The sequence below is a fragment of the Mustelus asterias genome, chromosome 19 (assembly GCF_964213995.1).
Source record: "Mustelus asterias chromosome 19, sMusAst1.hap1.1, whole genome shotgun sequence".
Classification (NCBI taxonomy): domain Eukaryota; kingdom Metazoa; phylum Chordata; class Chondrichthyes; order Carcharhiniformes; family Triakidae; genus Mustelus; species Mustelus asterias.
The window spans coordinates 40,797,460-40,815,999 of record NC_135819.1 but is presented as its reverse complement, the minus strand read 5'-3'; positions in this window follow the sequence as shown (position 1 = coordinate 40,815,999).

Below are 18,540 nucleotides of genomic sequence, written 5' to 3'. Positions count from 1 at the left end.
TGTCATGAATGTAGTCCAATCCATCATGCAAACCAGCCTCCCATCCATTGACTCTGTCTACAGTGCCCACTGCCTCGGCAGTCAGCAAAATCAAGGACTTCACACACCCCGGACATTCTTTTTTCCACCTTCTTCCGTCGGGTAAAAGATACAAAACATCTGAGGTCATGTACCAACCAGCTCAAGAACAGCTTCTTCCCTGCTGCCGTCAGGCTTTGAATGGACCTACTTTGCATTGAGTTGATCTTTCTCTGCACCCTAGCTATGACTGTAACACTTCATTCTGCACTCTCTCCTTTCCTTCTCTATGAACGGTATGCTTTGTCTGTATAGTGTACAAGAAACAATACTTTTCACTGTATACTAATACACGTGAGAATAATAAATCAAATCAAATCAAAGGTGCTAGAATTTGAGTATGTCAGAAGGTTATGACAGGATATTTTGACATGGTAAATTAATTTAAATTGTAAGCAGCTGTTTGCCAAATTTGTTTAAATGCAGGGAAAGGAAATTCTGATTAGAATTTCAAAACTAATGTTTCAAACACTGTCAATCATTAAGTCAATTTGCTGTGCAACATGCAATTGGGGCAGCACAGTGGCACAGTAGTTAGCACCACTGGCCTCACAGCGCTAGGGACCCAGGTTCGATTCCCGACTCAGGCCACTGTGTGGAGTTTGCACGTTCTCCCCCTGTCTGCGTGGGGTTTCTCTGGGTGTCCCGATTTCCTCCCACAGTCCGAAGATGTGCTGATTAGGTGAATTGGCCATGTTAAATTCTCCCTCAGTGTAACTGAACAGGTGCCGGAGTGTGGCAACCAGGGGATCTTCACAGTGACTTCATTGCAGTGTTAATGTAAGACTACTTGTGACTAATAAATAAACTTTAAACTTAAATAAGTCTTTGGAGAACATTGGAAAATCTCAGTTAATTCTAAACTGTGCCAATTTCTTTGTCCATTGCAAAAGTACAATGGCCGATAATTCCAGCTTTCAGATGGATCTTCACTATTGCTCGTTGTGGAATTATGGAATGGAGGTGTGGCTGGATCCCACCCATTCCTTACCTGAATATAGACAACCGACTGGAGGTTGATCTAGAGCGGACATTGGTTAGCAGCTCCCAAATCGTGGAACTTTTTTTTTGGTTGCACTGTATCAAAATCACTCTGAAATTTGAATCAGTCAACTACCCTTTTTCTATACTAAGTGTTCTGTTTTACATTTATTCATTTGTAGGACATGGGTTTCGCGAGCTGGCCAGCATTTATTGCCCATCCCGAGTTGCCCTTGAGAAGGTGGCAGTGAGCCGTCTTCTTGAAATGCTGATACAACTGAATGGCTTGCTGGGCCATTTCAGAGGGTAGTTTAGAGTCAACCACATTGCTGTGACGCTAGAGTCACATGTAGTCCAGACCAGGTAAGGATGACAGATTTCCTTCCCTAAAGGACATTAGTGAACCAGATGGGTTTTTCCAACAATGGTTTCATGGCCATCAGTAGATTTTTAATTCTAGATATTTTTTATTTAATTCAAATTCCACCATCTGTCGTGGTGGGATTCGATTCCGGGTCCCCAGAACATTAGCTATGTTTCTGGATTAATAGCGATAATACCAGTAGACCATCATCTCCCCTTTCTCTGGGCCCTCCTTGTATCTGAACCATCTTATCAAGTTTAGTTTAAGTTTATTTATTAGTGTCGCAAGTAGGCATAAGTTAACACTGCAATTACGTTACTGTCAAAATCCCCTCATCGCCACACTCCGGCGCCTGTTCGGGAACGCTGAGGGAGAATTTAGTATGGCCAATGCACCTAACCAGCATGTCTTTCGGACTGTGGGAGAAAACTGGAGCACCCGGAGGAAACCCACACAGACACAGAGAGAACGTGCAGACTCCGCCCAGACTGTGATCCAAGCCGGAAATTGATCTCAAGAAACTGGTTTTGTGAGGCAGCAATGCTAACTACTGTGTCACCGTGCCACCCAAATTGGATGACGTTAATCGATATCTTCTGCATCCTTTCTGTGGAGTTATCGTTTTGCTAAAACAAGCCATCCCAACACCCAAACTATTCTAACTATTGTCTAACTAAAGATTTATAAAGATTTAATATTAGTTAATTAGTCTTCTCCTCCCACCCCCTACTTCTCAAACCTAGTATTTTGCTTGCTTTATTATAGCTTTAATAACTTGTTCTCTCATTTTTAATCAACCTTATACCTGAATCTCTAAGCCTGTTTCTTCTCTTCTTTCAAAGTGTTAGCATTCAGAATCAATGTCACTTTGTATTTGAGCTTTCAGAACATGCCATTGCATGTAAACTTTTAACTAACTTTCAACTGATAACTATCAACCCAAACTACTAACTTGTCAGTCCTCTTGGAGCTACTCACCCATTGTCTTCATAATTAACATTAGGCCATTGTTGATGTTGGCTGCAGATTGTGCATCCATCCCCAAGTGCAGGTCATTTTATATTTAATGCCTGTATGTATATTGAGAAGTGCAAAGGTTACAATGCAGCAAGCAGAAGGACCACTGTTTATATCACCTCCAGTCTGTAAAATATCCATTAACCACACTCTATAATTCCTGTGCTTTAGCGGACTTCTATTCCTGCTGTCACATTTCTATTACCATCATAAACTCCAGCCCGAGGTCAACGTACCTTCCCGTTGTCCGTCCCTCACCCACTCCGATTCTCGTGGCGGGCGGAACGATAAAATTCTGGCGCATGTGTTTTTGTTTTATTGACAAGCCTTCAATGTAGCTCCTCATCAAACACATTTTCAACACTTATATACATGACATTGTAAGAGGAATTTTCTGATGGTGCTCCCCTGGGGTGCTCTGTACTTGTTGAACGTCACTCAACCAATGCATAGACTGCGAAAGACAGTATATAGTTAAAGAACAAAAAGAAATGTATTTGCTCATGCATGCATCAGGAGAGAGACACAGTCAATGAGGGTTGACTCTCTTCTCTGAGCTAATATTGCAAGGTAAAATTATTATATTATTTTGAACATTTCAATATCTCACCTAGTCTCGTCAATCAAACTGGAGGGCCCAATCACAATATTCAACATTATTACCTCAGCCAATAACGTTCCACTTGTCAACAGGAATAGGAGATTATTATCTTATTTCCCATGTAGGTTCCTCCCCCTTTACCTAGGAAACCTAACCCACGTCATTATCAGTAACCAAGGCCATTATTAATATCTGTGATGTTTTAATTGGTGAAAGGAGTCACTCTTTCACTGGAACCTGGGCGTCCTTTATCAGCTTGAGAGACTGTTCCAGCCTCGCTATCCATGAACGAATCCACTCCCTTAAATAGCAGGCCTGTGATTGAACTTGCCTTTCGCATATCCAGAAACAGATAACAGAAGCTGCTTTTCTGTGCTCCATTGTATTAACAGAATTTGGCCTGAATCATAGAAATCATAGAAACCCTACAGTGCAGAAGGAGGCCATTCGGCCCATCGAGTCTGCACCGACCACAATCCCACCCAGGCCCTACCCCAACATGTTTACCCGCTAATCCCTCTAACCTATACATCTCAGGACTCTAAGGGGCAATTTTTAACCTGGCCAATCAACCTAACCCACACATCTTTGGACTGTGGGAGGAAACCGGAGCACCCGGAGGAAACCCACGCAGACACGAGGAGAATGTGCAAACTCCACACAGACAGTGACCCAAGCCGGGAATCGAACCCAGGTCCCTGGAGCTGTGAAGCAGCAGTGCTAACCACTGTGCTACCGTGCCACCCACTGTGTTTCCCATCATGCTGCATTCAGAACGAAGTTGGCCAAGGCGCACAATACGTACATATTGAAAATACAGTTTAAGCTTATAATACTTGGTTAATTTGTGATTATACAGTTTATAATATCTTTGCATATTTTGTTCAAGGCACTTTATAATTATCTTAACTTAGTCTACTTATTATAGTAAAGTAAAATGAAGGGCCTCATACTAAGAATTCTATACTACCCCCCATCAGTCCCTGCTTTTGGCCCTTGGCTATCGCCCAAGATAAGGCCACTAAATAGAAGTGTTCCAATACTTGTTCCTGGGTCCTGAAGGAAGACTGGCCCCTTCGTATCCTTACTTGCTCAACTTCACTGCCATCACTGGTACCATGCCTTCTGTGGACGTGGACAACCTTGCACAGGCACACTTAACTATATTGACAAGCACAATCAGTGACAAGGTCACCACGAAGAATATTGCAATCCCTTGTAGGATTGGGATGTTCCCAAGGAGCCCAGCCAGCCTGAGAGCCGACCACCTAAGGTAAATAGTTCAGGGTCTTTGAGTTTCTCCACCTATTTCCTGATATTATTAATCAGATTAGCAATAACAAAATATTGCAAGATTGGTCATTACTGGGTGGACTCAGGCATAGCCGGGTGGTTCGATTTATCATGTGTTCACATTCACTTATGCCTAAGTTTTCTCCTTGGCCTTCCATGTTTCTAGCACAATATACCCCTTTTGGTTTTGGTGGTGGCTGTTTTAAAACTAAATTAGGAGCTGATTCCCCTAGGTTATAGATAGGAAATAATGTGTTTATATGACTTAATTTCTCTGTACAAGACTCATTGTTAAGAAATTCTTTCCTTACCTCTCTACTTATTCCCCCTCCTGCATGTATGGGGATGTGTGAACATACCCAACACTTTGCCTGACTAGTCAATCTAGCATATGTGTGTACCATATATAAGTAAGTATTAACACATACCTCCCGAGGGCTGAAGGACCTCAGTTGCTGGTCCCACCTGAGTCAAAATCTGTACATTCAATACTAAAAAGATATAATCACATGCATTCATTATAGCAGTCTCTATAACTTCTGTCTTACAATCAAACACAATTGTTGATCAATGTCAGGTAATAATACAGCTTGTTTATAAAACTTGCACAATCACCGCGCCACACTTTGCACACGCTCGCGACTTGACTTGCTTCTGTGTTGGGGGATGTCCGGTCGATCTTAATTGGGGCTGTGCCTTGATTGTAGCTGTGGCAGGTCTGAGATCTTCTGTGCACATAATCTGAAATAGAATCCAGATGGCCTCACGACCTTAAATTTAGCAATCAGAATAAATTCGACCTAATCAGATTCTCTCCGCTTCTACTATTATATTAAATCATTCAGTCGCTGGGTCAGGTTCGTTATCTTGGGGCTTACCACCAGGGTACGGCCTTAACTGAGTTCAGTGTCTCCAGCGCGGGCCGCACCCCTCATCAATTAGGGCACATGTCTGCCCTGTAACTACCACATCAAAAGACCCTTCCCCGCGAGTTCCTAGCTCCTTTTTTTCTGTCATGAGTTTCACCATTACCTTACCTCCCGGTGAAGGCAATTTAGGAATAGTCTCTCCTGCCAATCTCGGTGCTGCTGTTGTGTGATCACCTGCTTTTTGAGAAAATGTAGATGGTCGATAAGATCCCTCTATATTCAATTCATCCTCTCCACCATCCCTCAACTCTGAGGGTGATATGGTATGTGAAACCTCTGCTTTATTCCCAATATTCAACAGACCTCTTTCAAAACTCTCCCTGTGGAAATGAGTTCCCTGATGAGAATCCAGCTGGATTCCCCACCTGGGAATTATTTCATTTGCCAATATAACAGCTACTGTTGTAGCTGTGGCATCTTTACATAGGAATGCTTCAACCCATCGAGTAAATTGGTCTACAATTATTAAACAGTATGCTTTCCCTGTACCCGTGGTAACGGCCCTGTCACATCTATTTGTAAATTCTCCCAGGGTCCTTTGGGTCTGGGTTGGCTTCCCATTTTAATCTTGCAGGGACGTCCTGGCACCTCTAGGGTGCACTGCAGACACCTCTGACAATCCTAACATTTCTTCAATAAATCAAGCATTCTGTCCCTGCTTGTGTGTGCTATTCCGTGGTAAATCTTCAGCAGCGAATGCTGTATTACTTTAGGAACTATTATTTTCTCTTATCTCCTCCATATTCCATTATGACGATACCATCTTCCATCTTTTTTCCATTGCTCCTTTTCCTCTTCATCTGCTTGTTTCTGCACATGTTTTACATCAATATCTGGACTGTCCTCAACTTCTACAGCTGCTAACCCTACTGGCTGTGTCCACTCCCAATCTTGTTTCACTAAGGCCTTTGCTGCCTGGTCGGCAAAATGATTTCCTCACTGCACTTTATTCTCAATTTTCCTGTGAGCTTGAACTTTTATTATTGCTGCTTCTAAAGGACCACTGGCTGTCTGGAGTAAATTCCTGAGTATACGGGCTATGGAGGATCATTTTTTTTCCCATCAAGGTGAGGGGCTCCGACACACTGACCGTCCACGAGGCACAAGCTAGTGCCCTCGCACACCGATACATCCCTCTGGCAACTGAGTGAGTGGAGTAACACCCCATCAGTCTCAATCTGTCCCCATGTTGCTGAGCAACTACAGCTATTTGTCTTCCATCAGTTTCCTCACAAAAAAAGTGTAATGATTTGGTGACCAAAGCTGGGGCTGTCACCAAAGCCTGCTTCAAATCTGAAAAAGCCTGTACTTCTGCATCTCCCCACTCTATCTTTTCCTGACTAACCCTTCCTCCCTTTATCAAGTCCTGGAAGGTCTTTACCACTGGGGCAGAATCTTCCACATAATTCCTACAATAGTTAAAAAGTCTTCAATACTTGTCTTACCCCTTTTCCGATGAAAAGCCTTTTTACACAAATAACCTTTCCCCGGTCTTCTGGAAACTATATTTTTTTCCCCCGAATACTATAACCTAATAACATCTTTGAAACAGAAATCAAATCTTTCAATTTGATCCCAGGCCATGACTTATTTTAATTGTTTGTTCTTATCTTAAATAACATCATTTTATTAACTTGTTTACAGCACATTTTCTTATGTCAGAATCATCCCAAACTCAGAAAACAGTGTTTTGGGCTTTCAGCTACCCATCAGTGTCTATCTTATCCCTTCTTTCCTTTAAGAAAACTTTGTTCCTTCATCTATAGTTATCACCTAAACTGTGTTCTACTTCCTAGAATCCCTTTAAATGTCTCTCTAGTATCCAATGAATCCCACTTTTGATTCTGTTCTCCTCTGTTTACTATCAACTCCTCTATAACACATCATTTATTATCCTGTTCATTTTCCTTTCTCATTTATTCCACTGAATTATTTCCCTCATCTATAATTATATTAATCTGTCAATTTTGGTGTTATGGGCGGGCTCTTCCTTTTAGCCCGTTTGGCATCTAATACAGCTTTCAACCTTTCCACATTCAAAATTTACAACAAGATGTGCTTTGTGTTCAAAATTACTCCTCCAGTTTTGTGGTTGATTCACTACTTTGTACATCCATGTCACACATTTTAACTAGGATGCATTATGGCAGTATAATAATTCCCATTATTAAACACGCACTCCCATTCTACCTAATGTAACCTAATGTACCCTTCCATTAGATTTTTGATTTTATGTCTGAAAACTACTGCAAGTCTTATAACACAAAGATCCATCCTGTCTGGGACAGAATGGGTTAATTCCCTACGTGTTTCAGCAGGGGCAGAGTAAATTCGCTCAGGTTGACATTATCACTTCAAACACTCCAGAATAATTCTTTCCATTTATCTTTTCATTGTCAGTTCTATCAAGAATACATTTTCGAAAGTAACAACAAGCTTGATCCAGATTAATCCAAACTTAAATTTATTTTTATCACTTTTAAATTTCCCTACTAAATTAAAACTTCTACACTTACTTACAATCTCTCCAGTTTAGCTCAAAATTTGCATGATTAATTATTTCTACAACTTTGCCTCTGCAACCAACACAGGCAGATACAAAATCAAATCAACGGTGTGCCTAAATGGTTAACTCTCCTTCCAACTTTTCAGACGTAACATAACGCCAGCTTGAAATTGATTTTCCTTTCCCAACATGGCAGAGCTCAAATCTCTCTCGGATTCTTATTCTTGAAAATGACCATGAATCACACGATTATATCCTCTCTCTCTGTGCCATACGCAGAGTCCGTGCCTGCTTTTAACCCTTTATTCCCCTCTTTGGGCGATGACGCTTTAGATCAACCTAATTTTTAACTAATTTTCAACTGATAACGATCAACCCAAACTACTAACTTGTCAGTCCTCTTGGAGCTACTCACCCATTGTCTTCATAATTAACATTAGGCCATTGTTGATGTTGGCTGCAGATTGTGCATCCATCCCCAAGTGCAGGTCATTTTATATTTAATGCCTGTATGTATATTGAGAAGTGCAAAGGTTACAATGCAGCAAGCAGAAGGACCACTGTTTACATCATCTCCAGTCTGTAAAATATCCATTAACCACATTCTATAATTCCTGTGCTTTAGCGGACTTCCTATTCCTGCTGTCACATTTCTATTACCATCATAAACTCCAGCCCCTAGGTCAACGTACCTTCCCATTGTCCGTCCCTCACCCACTCTGATTCTCATGGCAGGCGGAACGATAACATTCCAGCGCATGTGTTTTTGTTTTATCGACAAGCCTTCAATGTAGCTCCTCATCAAACACATTTTCAACACTTATATACATGACCCATTGTAAGAGGCATTTTCTGATGGTGCTCCCCTGGGGTGCTCTGTACTTGTTGAACCTCACCCGTTGGACGTGGTGGGATGGAGGAAGAGTTCTTAGAATGCTGTCGGGATAGTTTCCTCGAACAGTATGTTACAGAACCTACGAGGGAACGAGTTATCTTAGATCTGGTAATGTGTAACGAGACAGGTAGAATTAAGGATCTTCGTGTGAAGGACCCTCTTGGGTCGAGTGATCACAATACGGTCGAATTTCTGGTGCAGATGGAGGGGGAGAAAGCAGGGTCCCAAACCAATGTCCTCTGCTTGAACAGAGGGGAGTACGATAGGATGAGGGCTGAATTGGCTAGGGTGGATTGGGAGAGCAGACTGGTAGGTAGGACAGCTGAGGAACAATGGAGGATTTTTAAGGAGATCTTTTTCAGTACTCAGCAAAAATATATTCCGGTGATAAAGAAGGACTGTAAGAAAAGGGATAGCCAGCCGTGGATAACGAAGGAAATAAAGGAGAGTATTCAATTAAAAACCAATGCGTACAGTGTGGCCAAAAATAGTGGAGACTTAGAAGATTGGGAAAGCTTTAAAAAACAATAAAGAATGACTAAGAAAGCGATGAAGAAAGGAAAGATAGGTTATGAAAGTAAACTAGTTCTAAACATAAAAAATAATAGTAAAAGTTTTTACAAATATATAAAAAGGAATAGAGTGGCTAGAGTGAATGTTGGACCCTTGGAGGACGAGAGGGGGGATTTAATAGTGGAAAACAAGGAAATGGCTGAGACTTTAAATAGGTTTTTTGTGTCGGTCTTCACGGTGGAAGACACAAATAGTTTAGCGAATATTAACGATTGAGTGTTGGTAGGAGAAGAGGTACTCAATACAATTATTGTTACTAGAGAGGCAGTGCTTGGTAGACTAATGGGACTGAAGGTGGACAAGTCCCCGGGCCCGGATGGAATGCATCCCAGGGTACTGAAAGAAATGTCAGAGGTAATAGCGGATGCGTTAGTGGTTATTTATCAAAATTTTCTGGACTCTGGGGTAGTGCCAGCTGATTGGAAAATGGCTACTGTTACACCGCTGTTTAAAAAAGGAAGTAGACAAAAGGCGGGTAACTACAGGCCAGTTAGCTTAAGGTCTGTAGTTGGGAAAATGCTGGAATCCATCATTAAAGAAGAAATAGCAGGCCATCTGGATAAGAATGGTTCGATCAAGCAGATGCAGCATGGATTCATGAGAGGAAAGTCGTGTTTGACGAACTTACTGGATTTTTATGAAGATGTGACTAGTGCGGTTGACGGAGGGGAACCAGTAGATGTGGTGTTTTTGGATTTCCAAAAGGCATTCGATAAGGTGCCTCACAAAAGGTTGTTGCAGAATATTGGGGCACACGGAGTTGGGGGTAGGGGGTTAGCGTGGATTGGGGATTGGCTATCCGACAGGAAGCAGAGAGTCGGAATAAATGGGTGCTTTTCTGGTTGGCAGATGGTGACTAGTGGCGTGCCGCAGGGATCGGTACTGGGGCCTCAACTGTTTACTATTTACATAGATGATCTGGAGGAGGGGACTGAGTGTAGGGTATCAAAGTTTGCTGATGACACAAAGATAAGTGGGAAAGTGAATTGCGTGGAGGAAGCGGAAGGTCTGCAGAGAGATTTGAATAGGCTGAGTGAGTGGGCGAGGATCTGGCAGATGGAGTATAACGTTGGCAAGAAATAATAACAAATTGGATTATTATTTAAATAGAAAAAAATTACAACATGCTACTGTGCAAAGGGACCTGGGGGGTCCTTGTGCATGAGTCGCAAACACTCAGTCTGCAAGTACAACAGGTGATCAAGAAGGCAAATGGGATGTTGGCATTTATCGCGAGGGGGATAGAATATAAAAGCAGAGAGGTCTTGCTGCATCTGTACAGGGCATTGGTGAGGCCGCAACTGGAGTACTGTGTGCAGTATTGGTCCCCTTACTTGCGAAAGGATATATTGGCCTTGGAGGGAGTGCAGAGAAGGTTCACCAGGTTGATACCGGAGATGAGGGCTGTAGATTATGAAGAGAGATTGAGCAGATTAGGTTTGTACTCGTTGGAGTTTAGAAGGCATATAAGATAATGAAGGGGCTGGATAGGGTAGAAGTGGAGAGATTCTTTCCACTTAGAAAGGAAATCAGAACTAGAGGGCACAGGCTCAAAATAAAGGGGGGTCAGTTTAGGACAGAGTTGAGGAGGAACTTCTTCTCTCAGAGGGTGGTGAATCTCTGGAATTCTCTGCCCACTGAAGTGGTGGAGGCTACCTCGTTGAATATGTTTAAGTCACGGATAGATGGATTTCTGATCGGTAGGGGAATTAAGGGTTATGGGGAGCAGGCGGGTAAGTGGAACTGATTCACTTCAGATCAGCCATGATCTTATTGAATGGTAGGGCAGGCTCGAGGGGCTAGATGGCCTACTCCTGCTCCTATTTCTTATGTTCTTATGTTCTTATGTTCAACCAATGCATAGACTGCGAAAGACAGTATATAAAGAACAAAAAGAAATGTATTTGCTCATGATGCATCAGGAGAGAGACACAGTCAATGAGGGTTGACTGTCTTCTCTGAGCTAATATTGCAAGGTAAAATTATTATATTATTCTGAAAATTTCAATATCTCACCTAGTCTCGTCAATCAAACTGGAGGGCCCAATCACAATATTCAACATTATTACCTCAGCCAATAATGTTCCACTTGTCAACAGGAATAGGAGATTATTAGCTTATTGCCCATGTATCTTCCTCCCCTTTACCTAGGAAACCTAACCCACGTCATTATCAGTAACCAAGGCCATTATTAATATCTGTGATGTTTTAATTGGTGAAAGGAGTCACTCTTTCACTGGAACCTGGGCCTCTTTTATCAGCTTGAGAGACTGTTCCAGCCTCGCTATCCATGAACGCATCCACTCCCTTAAATAGCAGGCCTGTAATTAAACTTGCCTTTCGCATATCCAGAAACAGATAACAGAAGCTGTTTTTCTGTGCTCCATTGTATTAACAGAATTTGGCCTGTCTATCACTGTGTTTCCCATCATGCTGCATTCAGAATGAAATTGGCCAACGCGCACAATACATACATATTGAAAATACAGTTTAAGCTTATAATACTTGGTTAATTTGTGGTGATGCAATTTATAATACCTTAGCAGTTTATAATAAGTTTGCATATTTTGTTCCAGGCACATTGTGAATTCTCACTATATATATATTAGGCACTTCATAATTACCTTAACCTAGTTTACTTACTATAGTAAAACTAAAATGAAGGGCCTCATACTAAGAATCCTTTCCTACCCCCCATCAGACATTCACTGCCTTTCTCTTATTTCCTTAAAGAACTCCAATAGATTTGTCAGACTTATCAGTCGGCTTTCTTTAATGACCTCACATCTTTCTAGATATGAGCCTAATTGTATACTTATGGCTCTAGAGATCTATCTGCTCTGTATATGTATAATATTTCAGAGCAAGGGCAGCAATGCACCACCAATCATTATGACATTGTGTTAATCACCCATTCGCACCTCCCACCACCACTTTTGATCTAGGGGATTCAGAAGCAAGATTTACTTGGCACCAGTATTTGGTGAGGATTACCTGAGGATGTTCATGCTTGAAACTGCTGGCACTATTTTGTACATTTCAAGTCACCATGGAATATTGTCGGGTCAAATGTTGCATGAACAAGAATTAAACATCCTGTCCTCAATCCTAATGATCAGGACTCTCCAATCCATGTCTCACACTACCCATCTCTCTCTCTCTGTTACATTTTGTATTCGCTTGATTAATGCAGTGCATTCAGTGATGTGACTGTGAACCATGTGCATCTGAGATCATGTTTAAGTTTATTTATTAGTGCTACAGGTAGGCTTACATTAACACTGCAATGAACTTACTGTGAAAATCCCCTAGTTGCCACACTCCGGCGCCTGTTCGGGTACACTGGGGGAGAATTTAGTGTGGCCAATGCACCTAACCAGCACATCTTTCGGACTGCGGGAGGAGACTGGAGCACCCGGAGGAAACCCACGTAGACACGGGGGAACATGCAGACTCCAGACAGATAGTGACCCAAGCCGGAATCGAACCCGGGTCCCTGGCGCTGAGGCAGCAGTGCGAACCACTGTGCCACCTTGCTAAGTTGTGGTGAGTGATATTGGTGGCTACGTCCATGGGGATGTGAGAAATTATATAAGAAAGGTCCTGCGAGAAGTTGAACAGAAGTTGAAATTGGAGAGTCCAACCAGCTGACATTATTTTTGGAATTTACATTCGCATATCCCACCTCCAATTGGAATTCCCTTTCACCTTAATATTCTTTGAGGCTTAACTCAATTAATCTTCGACTTTAAGTGTGAAAGCACAGTAACTTAACTTAGTATACCATCCAATCCCTCATGCACACCACTGCCAGTGTTTATTATTCAGGCTGGGCTGGAATCCCTATTGACTCGTCTGCATCTAACCATTTCTCTACATTTTGAAGTAATAGCTTCCCGTGTAGTTTACATGCTGCACCAAACAAAATATGCTTTTCCCCAATGTGTCAGTTGCAAACTGGCTAATGTTGAAATCAGTCAGCCTATGCTGACTTAGTTAATCATGGGCAAGATGGGTTCCAAAGGGGAAAATAAAATCAGCCAAAATTTCCACTTCTGGTAGTTGTCCAATACCATCTCCTGAAAAATATGTTGGTGCAAACATTGAGTGATCAGCCTAGGCAGTGATGCCCTCACAGTCAAATAGCTTACTGAATTACACCTTTGCAGCCAAACTTGAAGAACACCTACTTAATAAATCCTGAGGAAGAGACACCTTGTCTCAAAACTTTAGCTCTGTTCTCTCTCCACAGATGCTGACAGAGCTGTTGAGATTTTCCAGCATTTTCTGTTTTTGTTTCAGACTCCTGCAGGATTGAATGGGAGCAGACTCGATGGGCCGAGTGGCCTAATTCTGCTCCTATGTCTTATGGTCTTATCGTGATGTGGAGATGCCGGCGTTGGACTGGGGTGAACACAGTAAGAGTTTTAACAACACCAGGTTAAAGTCCAACAGGTTTATTTGGTGGCAAATACCATAAGCTTTCGGAGCGCTGCTCCTTCGTCAGATGGAGTGGAAATGTGCTCTCAAACAGTGCACAGACACAAAATCAGGTTACAGAATACTGATTAGAATGCGAATCCCTACAACCAGCCAGGTCTTAAAGATACAGACAATGTGGGTGGAGGGAGCATTAAGCACAGGTTAAAGAGATGTGTATTGTTGTCCTGTCTGGAGACAATGCACATCTCTTTAACCTGTGCTTAATGCTCCCTCCACCCACATTATCTGTATCTTTAAGACCTGGCTGGTTGTAGGGATTCGCATCCTAATCAGTATTCTGTAACTTGATTTTGTGTCTCTGTGCACTGTTTGAGAGCACATTTCCACTCCATCTGACGAAGGAGCAGCGCTCCGAAAGCTTATGGTATTTGCTACCAAATAAACCTGTTGGGCTTTAACCTGGTGTTGTTAAAACTCTTATCCGCAGTAATTTGCTTTTACTTACGAAGGAATGTCAGTGCGCATGGTCATCAGTAGATTCTTAATTCCAGATTTTTTTTTATTGAATTCAAATTTAAACTTGGGTCCCCAGAACAGTAGCTGAATCTCTAGATTAATCGTTTAGCGATAATACCACACGACCATCGTCTTCCTGCTTACCCTTCACTATACTGCTCTATCTGCTATTATACTACTCTGTTCTGGACTGTGCTGATGTACCTTGCATCATTTTGCTCTGTTCTGCACTATTTTCTTGTGCAAAACTGGACCCAAAAATGCTGGACCCAAATGGAAAACAAAATTATGTACATCATAAAACCAGCTGTAGATTCACTGTCTTCTATTCTGAGCTGTTGTTGAAGACATTTTTCACTCCTTTCTGATTGTGAAGACATAGAATATCATTTTGGATGAAAGGCTATATGGAAAACTTTAACCCTGCCATTACCCTGGCAAACCTGCTTCTACTCTGAAGGTAACAGTCAAGGAATCAGTGAGACAGAGGAAGATCATTGAATACGTAATAGGAATATTGGTGCATTCCTTATTTAAGGAAGTTAGAAATCAGTAAAAGTAATTTATCAATAAGGTGGAGTAAAACAGAGGCAAGGCAAGCAGAAATAAATGTTTCAATTACTTCTGCCGCATAATATTGTATTTTATCTTTCTCATGTGCTTGTTTCCAGCCAATGCTGCCAGACTGTTCAATCACAGGAGGTCATAGAGGTTATGGAATCAAGTTTGATCCTGTCCCCTCCTGGTATTCACTCCGCAGCTGGAGAGGGCTTCCTGACTGTTTTTATTTCAGGCTTTAGCCCAGGGCTGAGCTCCAACTGTTGCCCTATCTATTCACTTATCTCAGCGCAGAGTAGGAATTGAGTTTGCATCCTTTTAGGCCTGCAGGCTTCGGGACACATTAGGTGATATTTTCACTTGCAGAATTATAGCAAGAGCTCCCGTTTGAATTGATCTAAACAATTACGACAGTGAACATTTTTTTTCCCCAACCGCTATTAGATTATGTCCACGTAGCACCATTGTCTCTCTATCCACCTGTGCTAATAGAGATAATGGGGGGGATTCTTACCAAAAAACTGCAGTTTTGTTTCCGGTGAGAAAACAGGCTTGTCTGGAGAAAAACACATTGGCTTTCTCTCCAGATCTTACGACACTCTGCCTAAAAAAAAATCAAGGGGGCATGTTTCATACCATTATTTAGTGGGCAGGCCTTCACACATCGCAAAGCTCAGCTGCACTGAGATTAGGGCACCACTTTTAAAAGACACATGATCAGAACAGCAATAAACCTGTCCCCAGCCCACGGAGAACTCAGGGGCTCCCCTACTTACCCCTGATGGGACTTGGCACTTCTCTCCCTTACTCTGATCATTGGCCTGTGTGCTAGTTTTCTGTGTTTCTTGCGCAAATACTCCCAAGGCTCTTCGTGTCGCAGCTTTTTGCAGTTTTACTCTATTTAAATAATACTGTTTGTTTTGATTTGATTATTGTCACGTGTATTAGTATATTTTGCGCGCTATACAAAGCGTGCTGTAGATAGAGAAGGAAAGGAGAGAGTGCAGAATGTAATGTTAGTCATAGCTAAAGGTGTGGAGAAAGATCAGCTTAGTGTGAGGTAGATCCATTCAAAAGTCCAGTTGCACTAGCTTTAATGGCATTGCCGGTGGAGATTCTCACGGGCTAGCATCATGTATGGCCCCCCACCAATGGAAGATTGGAGACCACCCATTTGATCCAATGGAACACAAATTGGATTATGTTGCCACCTAATTGCACTTCAAAAGAAGCTGCACTCCATTGATTGCATCTCATTTTTGATGTTTAAAAAAAGATTTCATGGTTTGTGGAAGTCGCTGTGCCAGCATTTATTGTCAATCCCTTACTGCCCTTGAGAAGGTGAGTGGTGGTGAACCGATTAATTGGTAAGCTGCCAATGTTTTGTCCTGGACATTGTTATATTCGCAGGGGGTCATCTAAACCCTGAAGGATCCCAATTTAAATGTTTTTGGAAAGACCCCACTTGCTCTTGGGGGGGAAATGCTGATCTCAAATTTCGAAGACCACTCTTAATTAATCCATACACACAAGGCAAGACACATTCAGTCCCTCGTGCTTGCTCCAGCATTTAATAAGATCATGGCTGAAGTGATAGTAGCCTCAAATCTGCATCCCACCTACCCCAGATAACCTATGACCCTTTTGCTTACCCAGAATCTATCCACCTCTGATTTTAAAGTATTCAAAGACTCTGCTTTCACCACCTTTTCAAGAAGAGAGTTCCAAAGTCTCATGACCCTCTTAGAGAAAGAAAATGGCCTCATTTCTATTTTAACTGGGCGATCCCTTATTTTTAAATCTTGACCCCTGATTCTAGATTTCCTACAAGAGGAAACATCCTCTCCACAACCACCTATTCAAGACTCCTCAGGATCTTGAATGTTTCAACCAAGTCACTTCTTAGTCTTCTAAACTGCAGCAGATACAAGCCTAGCTTGTCCGACCTTTCCTCTTAAGCCAACCCAGCCATTCCAGTTAATCGTCTGGTAAACTTTCTCTGAACTGTATCCAATGCAATTACATCTTTCCTTAAATAAGGAAACCAATACCGTACACACTCTACACTCTACTCAGGCCTCGCTCGTCCCGAAACTGTAGGTCCGCCCCATGGACTGCCCCTCGTCACCCCGGTTCCCATGGCAGGTGAGGGGGTAAAATTCCAGCCATGGTCTTACTAGTAATCCATACAACTGAAGAATAACCTCTCTACTTTTTTATTCAATTCCTCTTGCAATAAATTATAACATTCTGTTAGCTTTCCTAACTCCTTGCTGTACCTGCAATCTAGCCTTTCGTGATTCATGCACAAAGACACCAAGATCCCTTTGCATCTCGGAGCTCTGCAACATCTGACTATTTAGTTCATATGTTTCTTTTCTATTTTTCCTGACAAAATGGCCAATTTCACATTTTCCCACATTGTACTCCATTTGCCAGATCTTTGCTCATGCACTTAACCTATCCATGGCTGGGATTTTCCAATCCTTCCTGCTGGCAAGACGTTCCAGTCCTACCGAGGTCAACCCCCATGGTAGATTCCCCTGCAGTGTGGCCGGCAAGCAATGCTTCGGTTCAACTGGAAGATCTCAACGGCCGCTAATGGTGAACTGCCTCCACTACTGAAAAGCCCACTGCGAGGGAACTTTTTTTTCTTGCCTCCTTATGTACTCATCATAATTTACTTCCCTTCCGATCTTTGTGTCATCGACAAACTTGGCAACCATCCCTTCATCCAAATTACTTATAAAAATCATAAACAGCTGAAGTCCCAGCACTGATCCTTGTGGTACACCATTCATTACATCTTGCCAACCTGAAAAAGACCCATTTATGCCTATTCTCTGCTTCCTTTAGCCAGCCAATCTTCTATCCATGTCAATATGTTACCTCCTATAACATGAGCTTTCATTTTCCGCAATAACCTTTGGTGTAACACTTTATCAAATGCATCTGTAAATCTAAGTACAGTACATCCACTGGTTCCCCTTTATCCACATTACTGGTTACTTCATGATGAGGGTAGGGCAGTGGATGTTGTCTACATGGACTTCAGTAAGGCCTTTGACAAGGTCCCTCATGGCAGACTGGTGCAGAAGGTGAAGTTGCATGGGATCAGAGGTGAGCTGGCAAGGTGGATATAAAACTGGCTCGGTCAAAGAAGAAAGAGGGTAGCAGTGGAAGAGTGCGTTTCTGAATGGAGGGCTGTGACAAGTGGTGTTCCTCAGGGATCAGTGCTGGGACCTTTGCTGTTTGTACTACATATAAATGATTTGGAGGAAAATGTAACTGGATTGATTAGTAAGTTTGCGGACGACACAATGGTTGGTGGATTTGCGGATAGCGATGAATACCATCATAGGATACAGCAGGATATAGATCAGTTGGAGACTTGGGTGGAGAGATGGCAGATGGAGTTTAATCCGGACAAATGTGCGGTAATGCATTTTGGAAAGTCTAATACAGATAGGAAATATACAGTAAATGGCAGAAACCTTAGGAGTATTGATAGGCAAAGGGATCTGGGTATTCAGGTACACAGGTGACTGAAAGTGGCAATGCAGGTGGAGAAGGTAGTCAAGAAGGCATACGGCATCCTTGCCTTCATCAGCCGGGGTATTGAGTTTAAAAATTGGCAAGCCATGTTGCTGCTTTATAGAACCTTAGTTAGGCCGCACTTGGAATATAGTGTTCAATTCTGGTCGCCAGAAGGATGTGGAGGCTTTGGAGAGGGTACAGAAAAGATTTACCAGGATGTTGCCTGGTATGGAGGGCATTAGCTATGAG